This window comes from Macaca nemestrina, chromosome 15 (assembly GCF_043159975.1).
Source record: "Macaca nemestrina isolate mMacNem1 chromosome 15, mMacNem.hap1, whole genome shotgun sequence".
In the NCBI taxonomy this organism is placed as follows: domain Eukaryota; kingdom Metazoa; phylum Chordata; class Mammalia; order Primates; family Cercopithecidae; genus Macaca; species Macaca nemestrina.
In genome coordinates this window covers 58,615,306-58,640,546 of record NC_092139.1, presented here as the reverse complement: position 1 = coordinate 58,640,546, position 25,241 = coordinate 58,615,306, and the positions used below count along the sequence as shown (strand labels likewise).

The following is a 25,241-nucleotide window of genomic DNA, read 5'->3' as shown; positions in this document are numbered from 1 at the left end:
AAGTCTCAGTGGACAATTCCATGTACCCCGATGACTTCCTACCTGTAGCACCTGCAGACCTCCGCTTGGGGGTATTATCCAACCATGGAGTGGGCTTGGCCCCTGCATGGAGGAGGCACACAGTTCCAGGGAGCTGGTGACCACAGAGCAGCCCTGAGCTAGTGAGGAAAGTGAGTTGTGACAGTTCTCAGGTGTGCCCTACATTGCCTCCCGGAAGTTCCCAGTTGCTCACAGGGACATCCTGATCATTGACTCATCCTCTGTTAGCTCCCTCCTTTCCCCATTCCACCCCTGCCCCCCATCATCTACCAGTGTTTCCTGGAATCATGTTACAAATGACTTGTGCCAAATGCTTGTCTCAGGGTCTGTTTGGGAGGATCCTGGGATAAGATATCTCACTACTACCCACTTTTGATGCAATCACTTTTAATCCTCTTACCTGTTTCTAGACTGCATATTCTTATTACTGAATAGTATTTTATATAGCCATTTCTTTATTTAGCCATTTTAGAAATTATGCTGTATGAGGACTTTGCTATCTTTCTTTACTTCTCTTTCTCACATTCTCTTTATATTTGTTAAACTGATAATATTTACATTATTATGACTATATACTATGCCATAATTACATTTCATTTCTCGTAGAAAGTTTTGTTTTTCTCTAGAGTTAATCATTGTCTTTCCTTTTCATTTTCTTTGCATTCCAGGAATCTCATAACAATTCCTCTCTCACCTGCTATTATAATTTTTTAATGCTGCCAAGTGTATCAGATCATCTTGTGATTCATTGATCTATTTTTCCTACAAACATATCTCCTGCAGCCCTCCAGTCTCCTCTCCAGTCTAGGCTCTGTGCAGGAACCATCTTGGGACATCCTCTTGAGCATCCCAGCAGCTCCCTCAGCTTCCCTCTTGTGGGACCCCTGTCTCCTGGGTCCCATATCTTCCTCCTTCTTGGTTTGTGGCCTTCATCTTGGTGGATCCTCCTTCCAGTAGCTTCCTCCAAGAGGATGATTTGGGATAATTTTTTTGAGACCTTATAGGTCTAAAATTATCACTATTTTCACATTTCACATTACTCCACAATGGATTGACAGTTTGGCTGGGGATAGTATTCTAGATGGAAAATAATCTCCCCTGAGGATGTGGAAGCACCGCTCCCATGGCTTCCTCTGTTGTGTTGAGAAGTCCATTCAGAGTCTTCACTCATGGTATTTGACCTGTGTTTTTCTCTAGAGACTTTTAGGATCTTTTCTTCGTTCCCAGTGTTCTGTAATTTCCTGATGATGTTCCTTGATGTTGGCCTTTAGTCATTTGTGTTTCTGGGTGTCTGGTGGGCCTTTGGATAGAGGGACGAGTTCTTCCCTTGTGAGACATTTTCTTTTGTGCTTCATATGAAAATTCCCTCCATGTTTCCTGTACTTTCTAGAACTCTGATCAGCCATATATGAAAGACCTGAAGACATCTCTCCAAGACTTACAGAGTCACTTCAGAGTGATTCTCAGAGGTACATCTCTGAAGTGATCTTTAACTTTCTTACCTTTTTTCTCTTACTGTTCATCTCCTTGCCTCTCCCCACCACTTTCTGAGAGATGTCTTCAACTTTATCTTAAACTCTTGCCACTGAATTTTTGTTTTGGCTGTTACACTTTTAATTTCCAAGAGGTTGTTTGGTTATTCTTACTTTCTGTTACTTTAAAAAAAATCAGTTCTGATTTCTATTACAGTTTCATAGGGACAGCCCCTCTCATCTCTTCTAGGATATTAATTGTAGCTATTTTTAAAGCTTTCTTCTCTTCTATGCTTTGTCTCTATTTCCACTGGGTCTCCTATTTTTTGTTTGTTTTAGTCTTTGTGTCCAACATTACAGGCTTTCCTCAGCTACATTTTCATATTTAAGAATGAGTAAACAAAAAGCAAGTGGAAGTTCTGTGTGTGTGTGCATGTGACTGTGTGTGTGCAAGTGAGAGTCTGTGTGTGTGAGAGTCCGTGTGTATGCATGAGTGTGTGTGCGTGAGAGTCTGTATATGTGCACGTGAGAGTCTGTGTGTGTGAGTCCGTGTGATGCATTAGTGTGTGTGAGAGTCTGTGTGTGCACGTGAGTGTGCATGTGTGCATGTGAGTCTGTGTGAGCATGTGAGTGTGTGTGTGCATATGAGTCTGTGCATGTGAGAGTGTGTGTGCATGTGAGAGTCTGTGTGTGCCCGTGAGAGTGTGTGAGTCTGTGTGTGCACGTGTGTGTTTAAGAGTCTGTGTGTGCACCTGAGTGTGTGTGCATGTGGGAGTGTGTGTGCACATGAGTGTGTGTATGTAAGAGTGTGTATGTGCACGTGAGTGTGTATGCGTGTGCATGAGAGTGTGTGTGCATGTGAGAGCATGTGCATGTGAGAGTGTGTGTGTGCATGTGACTGTGTGTGTGCACGTGAGAGTCTGTGTGTGCACATGAGAGTGTGTGTGCACGTGGGAGTGTGTGTTTGTGCATGTGAGAGTCAGTGTGTGTGAGAGTCCGTGTGCATGCACGAGAGTGTGTGTACATGAGAGTCTGTGTGTGCACGTGAGTGTGTGCACATGAGAGTGTGTGTGCACGTGGGAGTGTGTGTTTGTGCACGTGAGAGTCAGTGTGTGTGAGAGTCCGTGTGCATCCACGAGAGTGTGTGTACATGAAAGTCTGTGTGTGCACGTGAGTGTGTGCACATGAGAGTGTGTGTGTGTGAGAGTCTGTGTGTGCACGTGAGAGTGTGTGTATGCGTGAGAGTGTGTGTGTGCATGAGAGTCTGTATGAGTGCATGTGAGGATGTGCACATGAGTGTGGTGGGGGCGCTTGCTGACCTGCTGGTTTTCCTGCAGATCACTGGGCACCAAGCTAGTGACCTGGGCCTGAGATCTCACATTTTTCTCTCATAATCACCCCTTTCTGTCTGGTGCCTTAGTCCTGCCCCCACTCCTGGATGTCTCCACCTTGGAAATGTATCTAAATCATTTCTCCAGAGAAAACACTCCCACTTCCCAATGACTGGGGGAGGATGGTTCTGGGGCCACTGGAGCCCTGGGAGTTTCTTCTAGGCATCTGCTTGTTCCCCTTGCAGACTTTCCCCTCTTAGCTCCAGGCCTCATCCTGCTTTCCCTGGTACTTGGGGAGTCCAATTCCTGAGCCTTGCTGGGTTTCTGGAGCACACAGTGACCCACATTTTAGTGGTTTTCTTCTCAGGAACTTGGGCCTTTTCTGTTCACGCTGTTTCCTTCTTCGTTGACCTTCCTTGTCTGCGGTTTCCTTCGCCTTTTTCTCTCCTCCCGTTTTCTTTGTTTCTGTGAATTTGTATACTTTCCCCTTTTACTTTTATTTTGGTAGGACTTGGGGAAGCAATGAAAACAAAAACTGCTGCTCAATTTGCCACGTTTCACCAGTGCCCCATGATTATTAAGGGTCCTGCCATAACCAATCAAGAGAATTGATCATCGTTCATTTATCCACCGATACAAGGATTTTCAAGTTGTTCTCAGGGTTTTATTATGATAGCAAGTGCTTCAGTAAATCTCCATCTAAACAGAGCTTTTTATTTCTGACAAATTGTTTTCTTGGGCTGAATTCCTAGGAGGAGACTATGATTCCAGCATCTTCATGAGCTTTTTTCCTCATTTCTTTCCTTCCTTGTAGCTGCCCCAAGTTGAGGACATGTTCCTGCCAGCCTTTATTATCACTCAGCAGTGATGGTACTATCTGTACCCCAGTGTCCTCGGGGATGGGCCGAGGAGGCAGCAGGGCAGGGCAGGGTTGGCAGAAGGGCTCACCACTGGAGAAGGCCAACGATATGCAGGAAATGTGGATTTTGTGACAAGCAGTGACACAGTGGCTGCAGAAAGAAAGGAACAGGTTGTGTGGGCGAGGAGGGGCCTCTGCAGTGACATTTAATCACTGGACATTAACAGGGGACATCTGTCACCGCCACTCAGCGCGGAGGCCAGGCCTGCAGCCTAGGATGACAATATGTTCTGGGGCTCATAATCGCTTGAAAAATACCACTTTTGCAGAGGGTCCTTCCAGCGTGTGTGGCAAATCCTTCTATTTTATTACAGAAATCCCGGGCAAATCCTTCAGTCAGGGGACTTTCTATTAACACGCAGCTGGTAAGTGAAAAATAAAACAAACAAGAGAAAACCCACGCCAGATCCCACATAATCACACGCTGGTCCTGTGAGCACAGGACGGCCAGGCAGATGAGAGCACAGCCCCCAGAGCTCCCCGCCACACGTGTTTGAAAGGCACAGCAGAGACCATAGCCCCTCGGCCCACCCCTTTCCTGCAGCTGCGCTTCCCTTTCCTGTCTTGTGGTTCCTCCTTTTCTCTCAAGAAGGAGATTTTATCACATACCGGCCCCTCAGTCAGCACCTGGGGCACCCACCCCTTGCCTTGTCCTCCACCTGTGGCGGCTGCATGCCGGTGGGCCAGGAGAATATTTTAAATGCAAGATAGCATTGCCCTGCCTCCCTTTTTGCTTTTCTGAGGTTTTTCATTGGTTAACATGTTTGGACCTTTTCTCCAAAATAGCAGTAACTATTTTTCTATGAAGTTCATCTTGTTTTTAAGGGCAGGTTTATTGAGGTATAATTGAAAAGCAATAAAATTCACCTTTTTAAATGTACAGTTCTACGAGTTACAGCCATATAAATGCCAGTCTTGGAGGTTGACTAAGCCAAATGACCACTTGGCTTAGGTGGTTTCCTGGAAGCAGAGCCTAAGGCAGGGATTTGGTGCTTGTGTGTTACTGAGTTCTGAGAAGGCAGTGAGCAAAACTGGATGGGAGAGTGGAAGGAACCAAGCAAGGATGTGAGGGATGAATTGTCCCACAGCAAGTCCTGCCTTGAGGAAGGGGCACAGCGGAGGACCCATCGGGTCAGCCGAGGGTGAGTGGAGGAAGCTGGGGCCTCCAGGCATTTTAGAGCCAGGTGGTTCTGCCAGCCTCAGGCAATTCTCCAGGGAAGGATGCCCAGTGAGCCTGTAGCTGCCAAGTTTCACAGCAGCAGGTGTGTGTGTGTGTGTGTGTGTGTGTGTGTGTGTGTGTGTGTGTGGCAGCACCAGCCAGTAAAAGGCAAAGGCATCTGGTCAGGCACCGATCCTACAACCAAACTTTCTTAGCATATTTAACATGCACAGAAAGCACCCTAGGAAACCCCAGGCTGCTAGGAAGCCAGCTCTGCCTCCCCAGCCTTCCCAGCCACGGGAATGAGCTTGCTGAGGGCCCAGCCCGGGGGGCGTCCACTGCGAAGGAGATGAAAAATTCTCACCGTTACTTCTGCATGTGAAAAGAATATGCAAGTAGGAAATAACTTCCTATCTTACATATTTGTGAAAAGAATATGCAAGTAGGAAATAACTTCCTATCTTACATATTTTTTAAACATTTGTTTAGACTTATAGGAGAAATATTTTTACTGACTTTTGCATAAAGCATATTGGAGGAAATTCATAAAACATAAGATGTAAAAAAGAGTTTTAAAACTTGGAATTAGCTGGGCATAGTGATGGGCGCCTGTAATCCCAGTTATTCGGGAGGCTGAGGCAGGAGAATTGCTTGAACCCGGGAGGCGGAGGTTGCAGTGAGCCGAGATTGTGCCACAACATTCCAGCCTGGGCGACGGTGAGACTCTGTTTCAAAAACAAATGAAAAACACAAAAAACTTGGGTACAAGCATCCTGTTGTGAGTCAGGAGCCATTTCTACATACTTTCTCTCAGGAAGTGTCCTGTGGAATGTACTGTAAATAAAGCACTTAGCAATCATTAACACTCATGCTGTAAGCCTGGATTACACTGCAATCCCAAACATATACTGTATACATGGGCGGGATCAACATCTTCCTAAAGCATAATCTAGGAATCAAGTCCGTGAATTTGAGAAAACCGGCTTCATTTGAGCAGGATTAATTCCTCCCACTTGCATCAGGAGAGGCTGTGCTAAATCTGTCAGAAGCATAACTATAAAGTCAATTCCTATGTATATGTGTATATAGCTGTATCCATCTTTCTGTCCATCTGTCATGCATTTTAAGGCACTTTAAGGTGACATACAAAATGGAAATAGATTGACTTATATTTGTTTTTGTTCAGAGCTGCCAGAAGCATTTCTGAAATGTGCATTTTTCCAATTTTACCTCACTTTTAGTTTCATAGCTTTGTTTCTTTTTTTTATTATTATACTTTAAGTTCTAGGGTACATGTGCATAATGTGCAGGTTTGTTACTTATGTATACTTGTGCCATGTTGGTGTGCTGCACCCATCAACTCGTCAGCACCCATCAACTCGTCATTTACATCAGGTATAACTCCCAATGCAATCCCTCCCCTCTCCCCGCTCCCCATGATAGGCCCCGGTATGTGATGTTCCCCTTCCCGAGTCCAAGTGATCTCATTGTTCAGTTCCCACCTATGAGTGAGAACATGCGGTGTTTGGTATCACTAGCAGATCTTAATATATGGCAATAAGCCAGGTGCCGCTAAGTGAGAGAAAAATAGGTACAATTTATTGTCACTTGATAGGTAGGTCTAAGTAAAGCCTTTTTGGTTATAATTCCTCAAAAATAAGGCTCTAAAGACTGGATAAGAAATAACTTTGCATGTCAGGTGTTTTCTTATTATTTGTTTTAACAAATCTAAAGAGCACCTGATTAGGTTGTCAACTGATAGATAATCGAGCAAAAATGGAGTCTGCAGCATGTAACTGGGAAGGGCTTCATATATTTGAGTGGGCCGGGTGCAGTGGCTCACATCTGTAATCCCAGCACTTTAGGAGGCTGAGGAGGGTGGATTGCTTGAGCTCAGGAGTTTGAGACCAGCCTGGGAAACATGGCAAAACCCCATCTCTACAAAAAAATACAAAAATTAGCTGGGTATGGTGGTGTCCACCTGTAGTCCCAGCTACTAGGGAGGCTGAGGCACCAGAATCTCTTGAAACTGGGAGGCAGAAGCTGGAGTGAGTTGTGATGGTGCCACTGCATTCCAGCCTGAGTGACAGAACAAGACCCTGTCTAAAAACAAAGAAACAAACAAAAAAGCAAAAATCCCCACCAAATATTTGAGGGATGTTGCTATAGAGAAACTGCTTCCAGTCCCATGGACTTCATGTGAGCAGGTATCTTGATGCTCCATTTGTAAAACTAAGAAAAGAGATGAAATGGGTGATGAAACTGTCAGGCTAGCAATAAACAGCATCCACCTATGCATGATGAACCAATCAAAAACGTTCTATTTCAAAAAAGATACATTCCTCCAATGAAATATGAGTTTTTATGTTTAATCATTCTTTAAATTTTAAGTATATTTACTACTGCTCAACTGTGCATTAATAATAATTATAATTCAACCCAGATGACATTTTAAATACATAGAAACATGTGGTTGCAGGAATTTTTTTTTTTTTTTTAGACTAAGTCTCACTCTGTCGCCCAGGCTGGAGTGCAGTGGCACGATCTTGGCTCAAGAGATCAGGTTCAAGCAATTCTCCTGCCTCAGCCTCTCGAGTAGCTGGGATTACAGGCACCCACTGCCACGCCTGGCTAATTTTTGTATTTTAGTAGAGATGGGATTTTACCATGTTGGCCAGACTGGTCTCGAACTCTTGACCTCGTGATCTGCCCACCTTGGCATCCCAAAGTGCTGGGATTACAGGCGTGAGCCACAATGCCCAGCCAGAAATTTTTTAAAATTAGAATTAAAATGATAAATTTTTTGTTATAGAAACATATGACATTGTTCAATGAAAGATCTTCAAGCACAAAACATATATATTAGGGTCAAATTCTTTGGGGGAACTGGAATAAATACAAATTCAAGGCGTGAAAGGAACAGTGTTAAATTTCTCACTGAAAAGGAAATGTTTGTTAATGTATTTTCTAAAGTGGATGATGCTGGGTATCAAATTGCCTTTTATTTAAAAAGAGCACTCTAATAATTTCACTTAAAGCTCTTCATATGGACAGTGTGCTGGGAATATTCTTTGTGGCTACTTAAAACGTGAACTCTTTCAGTGATGTATTGCTACGTCAAAAGCCATTCCAGACAACAGTGGCTTAAACACCACCACCACATTACTTCTGGGCTCCCTGCTGTTGGGACTCAGGAGAAGCTGAAGGTGGCCCTACTGATGACTAATTCTCAGATGGGGAGTGGGAGCAGCTGAGTGTCACAGAGAGAACACAGCTTCAGGATGGAGACAGCCAGGCCCCACTCACCTTGTGACTGCAGGAAGCACCGAGCCTCCCTGAGCCCTGGTCTCACCCACCAGGATGAGGCCACCTGCTATGGGGCTGCAGATGCAGAGGGCGGCCTGGCTGTGGAGGGGAAGGAGGGCAGCAGGCAAGGGTTCGAGGGAGTGGTGGAGCCTAAAGGGGCAGCACAGCCGCCAGCTGTGTGGTAGCGGGAGCTCGGAATGTCAGAGATGCGTCCTCCCCAGCCCCCAGCTCCTCTTGCTGAGTCCCCCCTTGCCTGTGCTCTCCTGGTTACAGAGTGAGCAGCAGCTGTTACAATGGGGGGCCGTGGAGGGCGGTGATGGGGCTCCTTAGTTTCCAGCTGAGCCCTGCAGGGAATGGCTTTTAGTCTTGAGCCTGGAGGGTCTTCATGCCGGTGGGTCTCTTCTGGACCCACAAGGCCCTGGACAGTCCACAGGCCCATGCCCTTCTAACCCCATTTGTACCTGAGCCCCACCCCCACACAATGGCCAGGGAAGGGCATTTGCTCCCCAAATGCTCCCTTGGCCCATGTCCCATGAGGGCATGAAATTCTTCACCTAGGAGTCAAAGGGCCTCAGGAAAGCCATGTGTGGAGGGACCCCCTCCTCTGTCAACAGCCCGCCTCTCTCAACAGCCCCCGCTTTCCCATTCCCTCCACCCTCCCCAGTCCCCCAGGTGACAGAGATACTCCTCTCTGGGTCTTGCCAACCTCCAGTATACGCTTGATGTAAAGGAGATATTTGCTCAGACTTTGCTGACTCTGAGGTGGATGGCCTGGGGCAATTCCCCAGCCCTATGGTTGGAGAAGGAGGAGGCTGGGCTCTGGCCCCATTACTGGGGAAGGAGGAGGCTGGGCTCTAGGCTCATCACTGGGGAAGGAGGAGGCTGGGCTCTAGGCTCATCACTGGGGAAGGAGGAGGCTGGACTCTGGCCCCAGTACTGAAGAGGGAGGAGGCTGGGATCTGGCCCCATGGCCGGGGAAGGATGAGGCTGGGCTCTGATCCTGTGGCTGGGGAATGACGAGGCTGGCCTCTGGCCCTGTGGCTGGGGAAGGACAAGGCTGGGTTCTGGCCTCATCACTGGGGAAGGAGGAGGCTGGGCTCTGTCCTATGCCTGGGGGTTGGGGAAAGCTGTGCTCTGGCCCTTTCCTAACTCTGATTCAGGTTCATTGTCCCTCTAGGAGAGCTCCAGGCTATTTCCCCACTAGTTCTTTTGAACAGGTCTCATCATGTGATGTGGACACAGCATTGTCTAGTTTTATACCAGGAGAAAGATTCCTTCTCTTGCCTAATTCCTGGCCCTGGCAGTGGCCCTATCCTTCTGATACCCCATCTGCCATCTCTGCCTGCCCAGCAATCCTTCCTCCTTCTTTTGGGGCCACCTGCATTTCTCTTTGGGGACACGCCCTGCTTTCATGGTGTCTCAGTAGAACTACTGATAGAGGCGTCCTACGCCCGCACCACCCTGGGCATCCCAGCCCGCCTCTCTGGGGAGCAAAGCTAGAAGAGAAGTGTAAGAGTTAAAGAGGAGAGAAACATGAAACACAGCTTAACAGTTAAAGACAGGTTTATTTAAGAAAAAATCCGAGAGGGGCTTCTGGCTGATTTCGGTCAGAAGTGCTTTCTCTTACAGACTAAGAGTATATATTGGTTTTAGGGTGAGGGGGCTTATCACAAGCTTGGAATGTTCCTGTGTGGGGAGAAGTTTATGGTGGGGTCAGAATGTCTGTTACCTTGGGGCTGACATCTTCCTGCCCAGAGGGGGCTTATCTTGGGGCTAGCATGTCTCTGGTCAGGGAGGAGTTTGGAATGTTTCTGATGAGAGATGTTATTTGTGGTTTATGGTCATGTTGACCTTAGCCATTAGGCTTACGCCCTTTGGATTAGGTGGTTTTTGATTAAGGTGAACTTTAAAATGACACTGCTTGTCCAAGATGGTGAAACTCCTGCTCTGTCAAGAAGTGGTCAGCCCCTTTAGCTCCTGAGCTCCAGTGCCAGGGCCTCTCGTTTTGTAGGCAGACCAGCCTCTCTGCCTTTGACTCTACAGCCTCCTACACTCCTTCAATATACTGTGACCACAGAGCCATGGCCAACTCCATCTCCTTTCCTTCTCTCCCCAGGACAGTTTCATCACAACACACAGGAGGTAGAAAAGAGGTGAAAGCGTAGACACAATACACTCTGTGCCTGCAGTGGCTGTCTCTTCCTCTAAATGCTCCCTCCCTCCAGACGGCCCATAGGGGTGGGTGGGTGGCCCCAGCAGCATCCTTCCTGGGCACGGATCCCATGTGGGGCACTGCTCTGGAGGGTGGCAGAGAACATGCTTCAGTGAGGCAAAGCCTGCGGCCCATAGACATGGAGCCAAAGGAGGGGGGCTGCCCACAATTGTTTCTGCAGGTCCAGCGGCACTATGATCTGTTCTCAGTTGTCACATAAGCGGCCCAATTTGACACAGATGTTTTGTCCCCTCCAAATCTCCTGTTGAAATGGGATCTCTGGTGTTGGAGGTGGAGCCTAGTGGGTGGTGTTTGGGTTATGATGGGGATGCCTCATGAACAGGTTGGTGCTCTCCTCCAAGTGATGAGTGAGTTCTCACTCTATGAGTTCACGTGGGATCTGGTTGTTTAAAAGAAGCTGGCTACCCCTCCCTCTCTCTCTTGCTCCCCATCTCACCTTGTGATACACTGGCTCCTGCTTCACCTTCTGCTGTGACTAAAAGCTTCCTGAGGCCCCACCAGAAGCTGAGCAGATGCCTGTGCCATGCTTGTACAGCCTGAAGAATCACGAGCCAAATAAAACTCATTTCTTGGCCAGGCACGGGGGCTGATGCCTGTAATCCCAGCACTTTGGGAGGGTGAAGCAGGTGGATCACCTGAGGTCAGGAGTTTGAGACCAGGCTGGCCAACATGGCAAAACCCAGTCTCTACTAAATATACAATATATATATATATATTTAACTGGGTTTAGTGGTGGGTGCCTGTAATCCCAGTTACTTGGGAGGCTGAGGCAGAAGAATTGCTTGAACCTGGAAGGTGGAGGTTACAGTGAGCTGAAATCACGCCACTGCACTCCAGCCTGGGTGATGGAGCGAGACTCTGTCTCAAAAAACAAAACAAACAAACCAAAAACAAAAAACAACATCAAAACAAAACAAGAAACTTTGTTTCTTTATAAAGTACCTAGTCTCAGATATTCCTTTATAGCAATGCAAATTGACTAACAGGCCATGCTACAAGCCAATAAATTCCCCTTTTGCCTAAATCAGTCACAGTTGGTTTTGATGCTTGCAACCAGAAGCACCTTGAAAATTTTATCTGAAGGAGAGTATTTGGTTTCCATTTTTAATAGTATTTGTGAACTGGTTAAACTGAAAACTTTCTCTAGAAATGCTAAATAAAATATATGTGTCTTTTTTTTTTAAGGAAATATATATTTAATCATTCTCTTGAATGATCAGAACTCTAAAATCAGTTTTCTATAACAAAATGTAATACAGACGCGGTGGCTCCAAGGGCCAGGAAGACAGTGGTTAAGACACGAAAAGTGTAGGAAGGGCGCTGGAAACAAAGCATTCTTTTCCATCAAAGCTTCATTCCTCAAGTCCTCCATTCAAACAGTCCTTGTCCCTGCTTTCAAAAGTCTCTGCATGCTTCGTGGAAGGTATATGTTTGTTGCCTTAATTTGAATTGTGGCCACGCAGGGTCTGGAGATCTAAATTCAGAGTGAGAAAACCTGAGGTAGAACTCAGGCAGTTCTCTTACAGAACTTGGCTTATAGGGTAGAATGAAGGGAAAGGAACTTAGAGGCTCAACAAGCTGAAGATAATGCCATCAGGCATTTCCCACAGGCCTTGTCAACTCTGTTCTCTGAAAGATGTTATCCTGGTGTCCGATAGAGTTTTGGCTGTCTGTGCTGAGGCAGCAGCCAAAGAGACAGAATGCTTATTTGCCAATGACTAATGTGAGGAAGCAGAGAGATTTGTTTGTTCCCCTCTTTCTAGGCCCTTTTCTACTCTAAATCAGGATTTCTTAGCCCTGACACAGTTGACACTTGGGACTGGGTGTGGTAATGGGGAGATGTCCTGTACACAGCAGGAGGTTAAACAGCACCCCTGGCCTCTATCCACTAGATGCTAATGGCACTGTGGCCTCCTTCACTCCCTCACTGTGGCAACCAAGACTGTCTTCAGACATTCCCCCGGGGATGGGGGGCGAAATCACCCCAGTTGAGTCCCGCTGCTCCAGATGCTGTTGAAAACTGAGGTCATAGCTGTCCACGCAGGGTGGAGAGGAGAAGCCTCAGAGCTTGTGATGACATAATGCAGCATAGTCACGGTGAAAGGTCCTTCCCTGGACCAGTCACGGATGAACATCATCTGAGAAATAAACCTGCATTTGTTTGAAAAGAAGGTGCTCAGTTTACTTATAAAATCGGTGCCACAGACTGGTTTGTTTATGCTAAAGTTATGATCTTTGGCATTTTTCAGTTGGGAAGAGAAGCTGAGACACCTTTGGAAGCATCATAAAAAGTGAATCATTTGACCCATTACTAAAATGCAGCCGTCCCTGAGTTGCGAAGTGGCAGTCAATTAGCAACGTCTTAGAATATACACTACAGCTTAATTTGTGGAATATAAGATGTGGATATGTTGGGATAGAGACTTTCCAGGAGCTTCCTCAGAGAAACATTACAGCACAGATAACTAAAATTTCAGAGACAAAGGATACGCAGTATCCTATCCTCTCATTCCCCAGTTGATAGGTAGGGGGAGGTCACTGATATCTGGGGATGCACTTGTCTCTACTTGGATTTTCCTTATTACTCTTAACACACTTGTCCAGTTCAGATGAATTATTTTCCCAACTTCGAATATGTCTTTGAAGATAGATTTATCTTGTTCATATTGGAGCCTTCTGCTTTTGGCTTCTTTTTGTTTCTTGTTCTTGTTTGCTCACTCCAGACTTCTAAATATGAATTCGTTTCCTCCCAGAAATATAAAACTAGGACGTATATGGTGGCAAAATAGTTCTGTAGATCCCTGTTGCAACAGTGACTTTGCAGGCTTTTTTGTGGCCGAGTCACATCATTTTAGCATGAGGTAAGGGGCGAGAGGCAGAAGTGCCCAACTGATGGCAAAAAAAGAAGAGACACACAGAGAAGGCTTTGGGTTCAGCAGCTGTAGGTGGCTCTACCTTTTGATCTCAGATTCTGTCGCTTTGATATCTCCCGTTGCTTTGGTAATGTCATTTTCAATCATACAGGAGTACGTGTTGTTGATCATAACATCGTAGAGCACAGACACAACCTTCATGGTCACATTCTCAGAGTTCAGCTCAAAGATGGTATTGGAGACTTCCGAGAATTTGGCTCCCTAGTCAACTAGGGATCTTCAGACCACTGTGGTCCGGGGGTACCATCAGGGAGCCTCACATTGCAAGGTCTCTGAGCTGGCATTATAGTCTACTTTCACCTCTGGCATGCTGAAGGCTCCAGTTTTATATGCAAGGTTAGCATTCCCTTGCATTTAGAAGTGATGATATAACATTTGTAGGTGCCAGCATCTGTGAGTTGTATGTTTTTCAGCCGCAGAGAGGCATTGCCAACTATCACTTGATCAGCAAGCATTGCTATCAGGCCTCTGAACATTTCATCCTGCTCTGACAGCTCATCTTTGCCTTCTTTGAACTCATGGACAAAGCCTATAACCCCTTCCATCAGCCATTGTATCACAATATCAGAAAGTTTGATGTCAAGTTCAAAAGTGCAGCTCAGGATTCCATCCTACCCAGTGTTCCCAGCTGGGGTGAGAGTAGTGACTGTGATGGAGTGTCTCCCTGAAATACCAGAGCCAATGATGAGTGTAGGTGTTCCAGCCAGAATGATGATGATGCTAATTATACTCTGGAAACTTCATGGCCTTTCCTTTGTTTTCATGAAGACTCAATCTGCGGCTCTTTAGCATATTTCTTTTCTTTTCTTTTTTTTTTTTTTTTTTTTTTTGAGACGGAGTCTCGCTCTGTCACCCAGGCTGAAGTGCAGTGGCGCAATCTCTGCTCACAGCAAGCTCCACCTCCCAGAGCCCCCTATTGTCTCCTCCTGAGTAGCTGGGACTACAGGCGCCCGCCACCATGCCTGGCTAATTTTTTTGTATTTTTCAGTGGAGATTGGGTTTCACCGTGTTAGCCAGGATCGTTTTGATATCCTGATCTCTTGATCCACCCGCCTCGGCCTCCCAAAGTGTTGGGATTACTGGCGTCAGCCACTGCGCCCAGCCTAGCATATTTCTTAAAGAAGAATGTGGAATAATAAATGATCCCAGGTGAAATTTATATCTATCTGGATTAAATCCTTGTGCTTTTCTGGAGGAATCAGGGAGCAGTGGGAGGCTGCAATACAGTGCTTCTTGAACTTGGATGTCGTACGTGTCCTCTTAAAGTCACAGCTTATCTCTCATCATTTAAGGGGAATTTTCAGGGGCCACAAATAAAGGGTAAAAACCAGAGTGGTGAGAAGAACTGCTTTGTGGACCTTGCCAGCTTTAGCAACCAGACTTTTTCTTTATTTTAAAAAATTGAGCAGAAAGTACAGAGTTCCCAATACACCCCTCCTCCTCCACAGTTTCCCTTATTATTAACATCTTGCAGTGGTGTGGTACATTTGTTATAACCAATGAACCAATATTGGTGCCTTATTAAGTAAAGTCTGCATTTCACATTAGGGTTCATTCTTTGTGTTGTGCATTATTTAAAAAAAATTTTTTTTGTAGAGATGAGGTCTCCCTATGTTGCCCAGGCTGGTCTCGAACTCCTGGGTCAAGTAATCCTCCCACCTTGGCCTCCCAGAGCATTGGGATTACAAGCATGAGCCACCATGCCTGGCTGTGTTTTACATTCTGTGGTTTTGGACAAATGTATAATGTTATGTATCCACCATTATAGCATCATATACAACAGTTTCATTGCCCTAAAAGTCCTCTGCATTCTGCCTATTCATCCGTCTCTTCCTCCCTCCAAATTCCTGGCAACCACAGATCTTTTTACTGTCTTCATTGTTTTGCCTTTTCCAAAATATCCCATAGTTGGAATCATACAATAAGTATGACACTTATGTCACTTTAGTGTCTTTTATTTACCAACATGCATTGCATGTGAGGTTGCTCCACATCTTTTCATGGCTAGATAACTCACTTCTTTTTATCACTGAAAGATATTCCATTGCCTGGATTTATTTATATATTCACCAATTGAAGGAGCATCTTGATTGATTTCAGTTTTTGGCTACTAGGAAAAAGCTGCTATCAACATTCCTATGCAGGTTCTTGTGAGGGCATAAATTATCAACTCAATTGAGTAAACAGCAAGGTGTGTGATTGCCGGACCACATGGTAAGACTGTTTAGCTTTGTAACAAGTGGCCACACCATTCTCCAAGCTAGCTGTACCATTTTGCATTCCCTGCAATGAATGAGAGTTCCTGTTGTTCCACAATTCCATCAGCATTTGGTGTTGTGGGTGTTTTGGGTTTTCATCATTGTGTTCGGCGTGTAATCTCATTGTTTTAATTTGAAGTTCCTTAATGACATATGATGTTGAGCATCATTTCATATAATTGTTGCCATCTGTATATCTTCTTTCGTAAGTGTCTGTTCGGATCTTTTGCCCACTTAAAAACTGGGTTTTTTGTTTTCTTGCTGAATTTTAAGAGTTCTTTCTATGTATTGAATACAAGACCTTTAGCAGATCTGTGCTTTGCAAATATTTTTTCCCAGTCTGTGGCTTGTCTTTTCATTATCTTAACAATGTGTATCACTGAGCAGATGTTTTTAATTTTAATAAAGTCTAACATCAGTTATTTTTGTCATGGATTGTGCTTTTGGGGTTGTATCTAAAAAGTCATCACCAAATCCAAGATCATTTAGATTTCCTTCTAAATTATCATCTAGAAGTTTTATAGTTTTGTGTTTTACATTTAAGTCTATGATTCATCTTGAGTTATTTTTTGGGTAAGGTGTAATGTTATTTTTTTGACTGTGGGTGTTAATTATTCCCATATCATTTGTTGAAAAACCTATCCTGTCTCCAGTAAATTGTGTTCGTGTCTTTGTTAAGATCGGTTGAATGTATTTATGTAGGTCCACTCCTACGCTTTCTGTTCTGTTCCATTAACCTATGTGTCTCTTCTTTCATGTATACCATTTTGTCTTTATTACTGTAGTTTTATAGCAAGTCTGGAAATTAGGTAATGTCAGTCCTCTAGCCTTGTTCTGTTTCAGCCAACGCAACTGTGTTGGCTTTTATGAGTCTTTTACCTTTCCACACAAACTTTAGAATTACTTTGTTGATATCCACAAAGCAACTTGCTGGGATTTTGATTGGGATAGTTTTGAATCTATAGATTAAGTTAGGAAGAATTGACATCTTAACAATATTTAGTCTTCATATTCATGAACTTGGATATCTCTCCATTTATTTAGATATTTGATTTCTTTCATCAAAGTTTTATCGTTTTCCTCATATAGATTCTGTACACATTTTCTTAGATTTATACCTAAACATTTCATTTAGGTATAAACATTTCATTTATTTGTGCTAATGTAAATGGTGTTCTATTTTTAATTTGAAATCCCATTTACTCATTGGTGCCATATAAGGCAGCAATTAACTTTGCTTATTACTCCTGTATCCTGCCACCTTGCTGTGATGGTGTATTAGCTCCAGGAGTTTTCCCTGATGCTTTGAAATGTTCTACGTAGACAATCATTTCATCTGCAACCAAAGACAGTTTTATTTCTTCCCTCCCAATTTATATGCCTTTTCTTTTCTCATTGCATTGACTAGGACTTCCAGTATGATATTGAATAGGAGTGGTGACAGGGGACATTCTTACCTTTTACCCAAAATTAACGGGACAGCATCTAGTTTCTCATCACTAAGTATGAAGTTAGCTGTAGGCTTTTAAAAAATTTATTTTTAGTTTTTGTGGGTACATAGTAGGTGTATATATTTATGGGTGACATGGTTTGACTCTGTGTCCCCATCCAAATCTCATGTTGAATTGTAATCTCCAGTGTTGAGTAAGGGACCTGGTGGGAGGCGATTGGATCATGGGGGAAGATTTTCCCCTCGCTCTTCTTATGATAGTGAGTGACTTCTCATGATACCTGATTGTTTGAAGTGTGTAGCACTTCCCCTTCACTCTCTCTCTTTCTCCTGCAACCCTGTGAAGACATGCTTGCTTCCCATTCACTCTTCCATCATGATTGTAAGTTTTCTGAGGCCTCTCCAGTCATGCCTTCTACATAGCCTATGGAACTGTAAGTTAATTAAACCTCTTTGTAAAATAAATTACCCAGTTTCAGGGAGTTCTTTAAAGCAGTGTGATAACAGACTAATACAGAAAATTGGTACCAAAGATGTGGGGCATTGCTATAAAGATACCTGAAAACATGGGAGCAATTTTCACTTAACAAAATGACCTCTACTTCCTATGTCAATTTTTTCTGTAGTGCAGGTTAAGTCTGATGTTTCTTTGCTGATTTTCTGTCTGGAAGATCTATCCAATGTTGAAAGTAAGGGAACTGTTATTGTGTTGGGGCCTATCTCTTTCTTTAGCTCTAATAATATTTTCTTTATGTATTCTAATGTTAAGTGTATATGTATTTATAATTTTTATATCTTCTTGCTGATCTGGCCCCTTTATTATTATATAGTGAGCTTCTTTGTCTTTTCTGATAGTTTGTGTCTTGAAATCTATTTTGTCTGATATAAGCATAGCCACTCCTGCTCTTTTTTGGTTTCCCCTGGCATGGAATATCTTTGTCCATTTCTTTATTTTCAGTCTATGTGTGTCTTTATAGATTAAATGTGTTTATTGTAGGTCTTGTTTTTTAATCCATTGAGCCACTCTATATCTTTTTATTAGACAGTTTTGTCCATTTGCATTCCATGTTATTATTGATAAGTAAGAACTTAGTCCTGCCATTTTGTTGTTTTCTGGTTGTTTTGTGGAGTTGTGGGTTTTTTGTAGATGTTCTTTATCAAGTTGAGAAAGTCTTCCTCTATTCCTAGTTTTCTGAGAGGATTTTTTTCTTTATCTGGAATGGGTGTCACATTTTGTCATTTTTTCTGCATTTGAAGATATGACAATATGATTTCTTCTTTTCTATGTGATAGATTACATTGATTGATTTTTTTTTTTTGAGACAGAGTCTCGCTCTGTTACCCAGACTAGAGTACAGTGGTATGATCCTGGCTCACTGCAACCTCCGCCTTCTGGGTTCAAGCAATTTTCCTGCTTCAGCCTTCCTGAGTAGCTGGGATTACAAGTACCTGCCACCATGCTCAGCTAATTTTTGTATCTTTTTAGTAGAGATGGGGTTTTACCATGTTGGCCAGGCTGGTCTTGAACTCCTGACCTCAAGTGATCCACCTGCCTTGGCCTCCCAAAGTGTTGGGATTACGGGCATGAGCCACTGTGCCTGGCCACATTAATTGATTTTTAAATGTAGAACCAGGCTTGCATACCTGGGATTAAATCTGTTACCCAGGCTGGAGTACAGTGGCACAGTCATAGCTCTAGTCATAGCTAGGAGTCATGAACTCCTAGGCTCAAAGGATCTTCCTGCCTTAGCCTCCCTAGTAGTGGGACTAAAGGCATACAGCACCATGGCTGGCTATTTAATTTATTTTTATTTTTATTGTTAGAGACAGGGGTCTTTATATGTTGCCCAGCTGGTCTCTAATTCCTGGCCTTACGCAATCCTCCTAGTTTAACCTCCTGAGTTGTTGGAATTACAAACATGAGCCATTGTCCCTGGCATAATTCTTTTTATACACTTTTGGGTTAATTTGCTAATATTTTGATGATAATTTTTGCATCTGTGTTCATGAGAGATACTGGTTTGTATTTTTCCTTTCTTATAATGTCCTTATCTAGTTTTGGTAGTACAGTAATGTTGGCCTCATAGAATGAATTAGGAAGAATTCCCTTTGTTTTTATATTTTGGAAGAGACTTTAGAGAATTTGTATTATTTTGTCCTTAAATGGTTTGGTGGAAGCAACCAGTGAAATAACCTGGGCTTAGTGCTTTATTTTTTTTTTGAGGGCTATTAGTTATTGATTTAATTTCCTCAGTAGATACAGACCTACTTAGAATATCTATTTCTCTTTTTGTGAGTTTTGGTAATTTGTGTCTTTCAGAAAAATTATCCATTTCATCCAACTTATCAAATGTATGCATATAATTGTTTATAATATTTCTTTATTATCTTTTTAATGTTCATGGGATCAGCAGTGATTACCTTTCTTTTATTTATCGTATGAGCAATTTGTAGCTCTTTCTTTTTCACTTAGCCAGAATAGAGGTTTACTGATTTTATTGATCTTTTCAGAGAGTCAGCTTTTGGTTTCATTTATTTTTTCTAATGATTTATTACTTTCCATTTTATTGAATTATTCTCTAATTTTAAAATTTATTTTCTTATATCTACTTTTGATTTAATTTGCCCTTCTTTTTTTCTAATTTCCTAAGTTGGAAGATTGGATGATTGATTTAAGATATTCCTTCTTTTCTTTTTTTTTTTTTTGGAGACAGAGTCTTACTCTGTCGCCCAGGCTAGAGTGCAATGGTACCATTTCGGCTCACTGCAACCTCTACCTCCTAGGTTCAAGCGATTCTCCTGCCTCAGCCTCCCAAGTAGCTGGGACTACGGGTGTGCACCACTATGCCCAGCTGATTTTTATATTTTTAGTAAAGACAGGGTTTCACCATGTTGGCCAGACTGGTCTCCAACTCCTGACCTCAGGTGATCTACCCGTCTCAGCCTCCTAAAGTGCTGCGATTACAAGCTTGAGCCACTGCGCCCGGCCCTTCCTTTTTTTTTAGCAAATGAATTTAATGTTACATGTTTTCCTCTAAGTGCTGTTTTCACTGCATTCCACACATTTGGTAAGTTGTATTTTCATTTTCATTAAGTTAAAAATACTTTTTAATTTTTCTTGACACTTTTTAAATTCTTTTGTAAAATAGAAGTACATTGCTTAATCTCCATATATTTGGGGATTTTTTTTCAGCTTCTGGTAGATTTTTGTTTTTGACTTCTAGTTTAATTCCACTGTGCTCTGAGAACATATTTCGTATAATTTCTATTCTTTTAAATTTGTTAAGATATGCGTTATGGCCTCGAATATGGCATATGTGTTGAATGTTCCACGTGATCTTGAGAAAAATATGTATTCTGCTGTTGTTGGTTGAAGTACTCTATAGATGTCAGTTAGATCCAGTGATAAATGTTGCTGTTCCTTACTATATCCTGACTGATTTTATGCCCACTAGATCTACCAATTACTGATAGAGGAGTGTTGAAGTCTCCAACCATTAATGTAGTAAAGAATTTTATATAGCTTATATTTTCCTTGCTGTTCTATCAGTTTTTACTTCCTGTGTTTTGATCCTCTGTTGTTAGGTGCATGCATCTTAAGTATTATGTAAACCAAAAATAAAATTTGAAGGCCCCCCCACCTTCCTGCAACCATCTGAATGGGCTCCCTCCTTGGCCAGGGCACTCTAAAATTTACCTCCTACTTGAAATGAAAGACAGGAGCCCTCAGGACCAGAACCTATGATGTACTCTCAGCAGTATGGGAAGTATGTACTCAAAGTTCCTCTAAGTGTGTGAGAGGATGAAGAGCATAAACCACTGCAGAATACTTTCCCCTTTGGCAGACAAAAGACTTGACTATAATTGTAGTTTAGGAAAAAAATGTCTCAGCATTTGGCATTTCCTGTCTCTCCAGGGAGCTGAACTTAGGATAGTGGCCTTTGTTGTGTCCAGGAAGGGCTGATTTAATGCATGTGGTGGCCAGTGTCTGCGATGGATGGGTCTTCTTCATTGTTGAACCCTCTCACTTCTGATTCCTCCTTCTCTTCTTCCTCCACTCTTTCATGAGCATTTCTCCGACTGATCTCAGGATGTCTGGTTATTAGTGTGTTTGGGGGAGTGAGCTAGAAGAAGAGTCAGTAATCAGACAAGCATGCTGCAACCCTCCACTCAGGGTGATGGACTGGAGGTACTGGGTCCACACAGATGGCTGCTGCAGCCAACATGCCAGAGTCTCCAACGTGCCCCAGCCACGCTGCCACTTCTGCTGGCCTTCATCAGTGAAAACCCAGCACAAACAAAGCAGTTTCAGGGTGGCAGCTCAGTGACATTCATTTCCACGCTTTAGTTGAAACCAGTGGACGAAACAGGTTTGTAAATCCCTCAGCCTCTTCCTCTTGTATTTTTAAAAATATTCAGCCTCTTCCTGCAGGAGGACAGTCCCAGGGCTGGGCTGTGAGAGTCTGTTGTTGGGGCGCCGTTATTTCCTCTTGAGCACTGAGGTTACAGTGGATGACATGCTCCCAGCCAGTCTTCCTTGGATCAGACCTTGAGTGTGGGCACAGGACTGGGGAGAGGACTCCAGATCTAATGTGGAGCGAATGCGGAAGAGCTGAGTTTCTCCCAGGAGACCCTGTCAGTCAACAGGCATATGGTTGAGTCTCCTCCATCTTATGGCCTGTTCCCCTGCTGCAGACCTTCACCAAGCACTGGCTCTGCACCAGGAGTGTGCGGGGCCCTGGCATGCAGCAGCCCCAGGCCAGACCCAGCCCTGTTCTGGAGCTTATGGGCAGTCTAGGTTTGGGTTTTCCATGGCAGACTCTGAGACAGGGATTTGAATGAAGTAAGTAATGTGGGAGGAACCCAGGGAGTTCTAGTAGGGGAGGGGGCGGGGACACAGAGAAGCTGTGACAATAAGTGGCATTTCCCAAGGCTCAATCACACCAGGACCTCGGGTGACTATGCAAGGTGATTTCTCCTTGGGATTTTCCTACAACAGGATAATTGCACCCCTTGGCCAGGTATCACCCATCAACCCGTGTCATCTGTCAAGAGTGGCTGCTGGAGGCATCACCCTCTGATTCCAGGACTTCAGCCCTAACTGGTACACTCCTCGGTTTGGGGCATCCTCTGGTTGAGTGGCAGGCGCTGCAGGCAGGAGCCGTGGTGTGTGTGTGAACTGTATACAGAGGCAGCAGGTGACCCAGCACTGTCAGCTGCAGCATCTGGCAAGGCGGACAGGTAAAGCAGTAAACCAGCAGGTGAGTGAATGGTTGCAATTGTAGCGGGTGCCTTGGACGGAGCTGACTGGGAGTTGAGCACAGAAGGAGGTACAAAGACCTCCAAATAGGGTCATAGCTCATGCCTGCCTCCTTGTAGTAGGTGGGCACCCAGCAAGCAGAGGCTGGAACCCTCAGTCACGTGGCCCTGGGAGAGCTGTTCTGACCTTTGCCTAGAGCCTCGGTGCTAGCTGTGAGCTAGGATGGTGATTGCGTTCACTTCTGATATGAGCTCGTTAAAAGCGCATCATCAGTGGCCGGGTAGGTTTCTCCATTGCCAAGAGATGACCTAGTGCTTGTTTAACGCCGGAAATGAAGCTCAGCGGCAGCTCTCGGGCTGTCCTTCAGTGGCCCCTCGCATGCCCAGGTGTGGTCTTCTGGTTGGCGTGGCTTGTGTCACCTCCTTCGTACCCTCTTGAGGTCCACACAGTGCACCTGCTTTTGTCTGCCACGGGGGAGAGGAGGAGAGGCAGATCCTTCTGTGCCCTCTGCTCTTGACCTTTTCTGCTATGGGGTTGGAGGGTGGTCTTAGCTCAGGGGCTGGTTGCTGTGTCCTCTCCTGAGCTTAACTTGCCCCTGGGTTCCTTTTTCTTACAGATGGAACTTAACAAGAAGAAGCTAAGGAAGAGAAGAGGAGAGAGAGGAGAGGAGAGAGACAGTGAAGAGGCTGGAAAAGGAGAAAGAGAAATATGTTTTTTGGAATCAAAGTGTTACTTGGATTCTTACCCAGGATTTTCCTATTGTCTCAGGACCTAAAGGGAAAAGACCAGCCATGGTGTATGTGAGCCTCTGGGAAATCTGCCTCAAGCCCATAGCGCCATGCATCTACAGCAGTTGGAACAGCTTAAGAGTCAGACCTCTCTAGATCCCAAGCGCTGCAACATGAATAACAAAACCAAGGTTAAGCCACAGACCACGCCCCGTGGAGATTTCGCTGCTTCCAGCCTGACCATCAGGATTCGGGTCCTGACTGCTCCCCTGGCTGTTGGGCTGGTCCCAGCTCTGGGCCTTGGTTTTCTCACCCACAGAATGGGGACAATACAGGACCTCCCTCATCAGAGCTGTCACAAGTGCTAAGTGAACGGGTTCTTGTGAAGCCCTGCAGTGCCTGGCACAGACCAAGGGCCCCACCGATAGTGACTGTAAGTTTTCCCACGAATGTATTTTTTGATATGTAACATTTTAAAATAAAATTTTCTCTTTTCTTTTTTTCCTTCTCCTTTTGGAACCTCAATTTCCTGATTCCCTAAGCTCATGTCTGGTGCTGACTATTATCCTAGTGCTGAACTCAAGCTTTCCTCATAGCTCCTTAGAGCATTTGAGAATAACTGTGTGTTTCTGCACCCAGAACATATTTGTAAAATCAGTCAGGATACATGGTTCATGAAGCATTAATAGAAGATGTGGTTCTCAAACTTGAGTGGGGCTCAGGGTCCCCTGGGGGACTTGTGAACACACAGATCTTGGATCTCCCCAAGGTCTCTGATGTCAGAGGTCTGGGTGGGGTCCTAGAGTTTGTTTTTCTGGCCAGTGCCCAGATGGCCAGAACCACTTTTGGGAACCACACTTTGAGAACCACTGGCACATAGTAAGGAGGCCTCTTCCAGAGGCCACCGGCGAAGCCACTGTCCTGAAAGGTAAAGAACATTTGTCCAGGGGATGTGTTAACGAAAAGAGCTTAAGAATCAGACAATAAGACCAAAGGACCATGAAGTGCTTCAAGAGTGCAGCAGTGATTTTGTTCCAGCTGGGGCAGGAAAACCTGGGGAGGCCCTGCGGTGAGGAACCATTTGGACTGGGCGTTGATGGATGGCTGAGCACTGCTTGGTGCTGGCCCTGCAAGTGCGATGTGGTGGGTCCTGTGTTCCACCTTGAATCTGTGTTTCATCCTTGAATATGGTGGCTTGTGGCTGATTAGACCAGTCATCAAGGCCAGTGCACGCTAATACCCTGGGTACAATGCCCAGGACCTATGCTTCTAATGCCCTTGAATATATTTTAAAATCAGAAGGAAAAATGAATACGATAATAAAGAACATACAACAATGAATCTAGACTGGATTATATTCACCTTTATACCAACATAGGCACAAAATATACCTTTAAATATTTTTATAGAAGAAGGAGCCCATGAAAGCAAAAGTGCCATTTCCCCAAAAGTCACACTATGGCCTCGCTGATTGAACGTGATGGAAGTAATGCTCTGACTTCTGTGAAAGGGCCAGGAAAGGCCGTGCAGCGTCTGCCTGGTTCTTATGGGATGCTCCCAACTCCCCCCGAGAGCCCACGAGGCCTATCAGCCTGGGCCATGTGAGCGAACTGCCTTGAGCACCCAGCCCAGCCCCGTTGAGCCCTCAGATGACTGCAGTCTCAGTCAGCAACCACGGGAGGGCTCTAAGTGATAACGGCCTGCTGAGCTCTCCCCAGATTTTTCAGCCACAAAACTGTGACCAAAATGAAATCATTTATTTTAAGTAGCTAAGTTTTGGGATAATGTGTTACCTTAAAATAGTAACCAGAACATCCAGCCAAGAAAGGGAACTCGGGGGTTGATGCTCTCATGGGGCTGATGAGAGGATGGACAACTCTGATCCCAGCACCCTGGGTTAGTTTTATAGGATATACCGGATTGCTGACTCTCGAGAGCCCACTTGTTCACTGACGTGCTGGGCATGTGATACCATCGCTTCTTCAGTCACTAGCAGGAAGGAGTTAGGAGTCAGCATTGCCCACGTGGCAAGGGGAAGCCACTGAGGAATTTGCAGTAGGGAGCAATAGGCTGTGCTTAAGTAAGGATCACTGTGGCTGTGGAATAAAGATGGCAGTGGTGGGGTACAGGAAGGGGCATGAAGGAGGTAGGTG

The 25,241-nt window shown here is 44.5% G+C and overlaps 1 long non-coding RNA gene and 1 pseudogene across 1 annotated transcript in view; one reads left to right on the top strand and one right to left on the bottom strand.

Moving 5' to 3' along the window:
• The window catches only part of LOC105486728 (uncharacterized), a 35,261-nt gene extending 10,905 nt beyond the window's left edge, over nucleotides 1-24,356 (top strand). Inside the window, exon 4 of the long non-coding RNA XR_011613645.1 lies at nucleotides 22,122-24,356. This is a non-coding gene — a long non-coding RNA (uncharacterized lncRNA). The remainder of the gene's footprint in view (nucleotides 1-22,121) is intronic.
• LOC139358843 (V-set domain-containing T-cell activation inhibitor 1 pseudogene) lies at nucleotides 13,306-13,868 on the bottom strand (annotated as a pseudogene).
• Nucleotides 24,357-25,241: the final 885 nt, after the last annotated feature.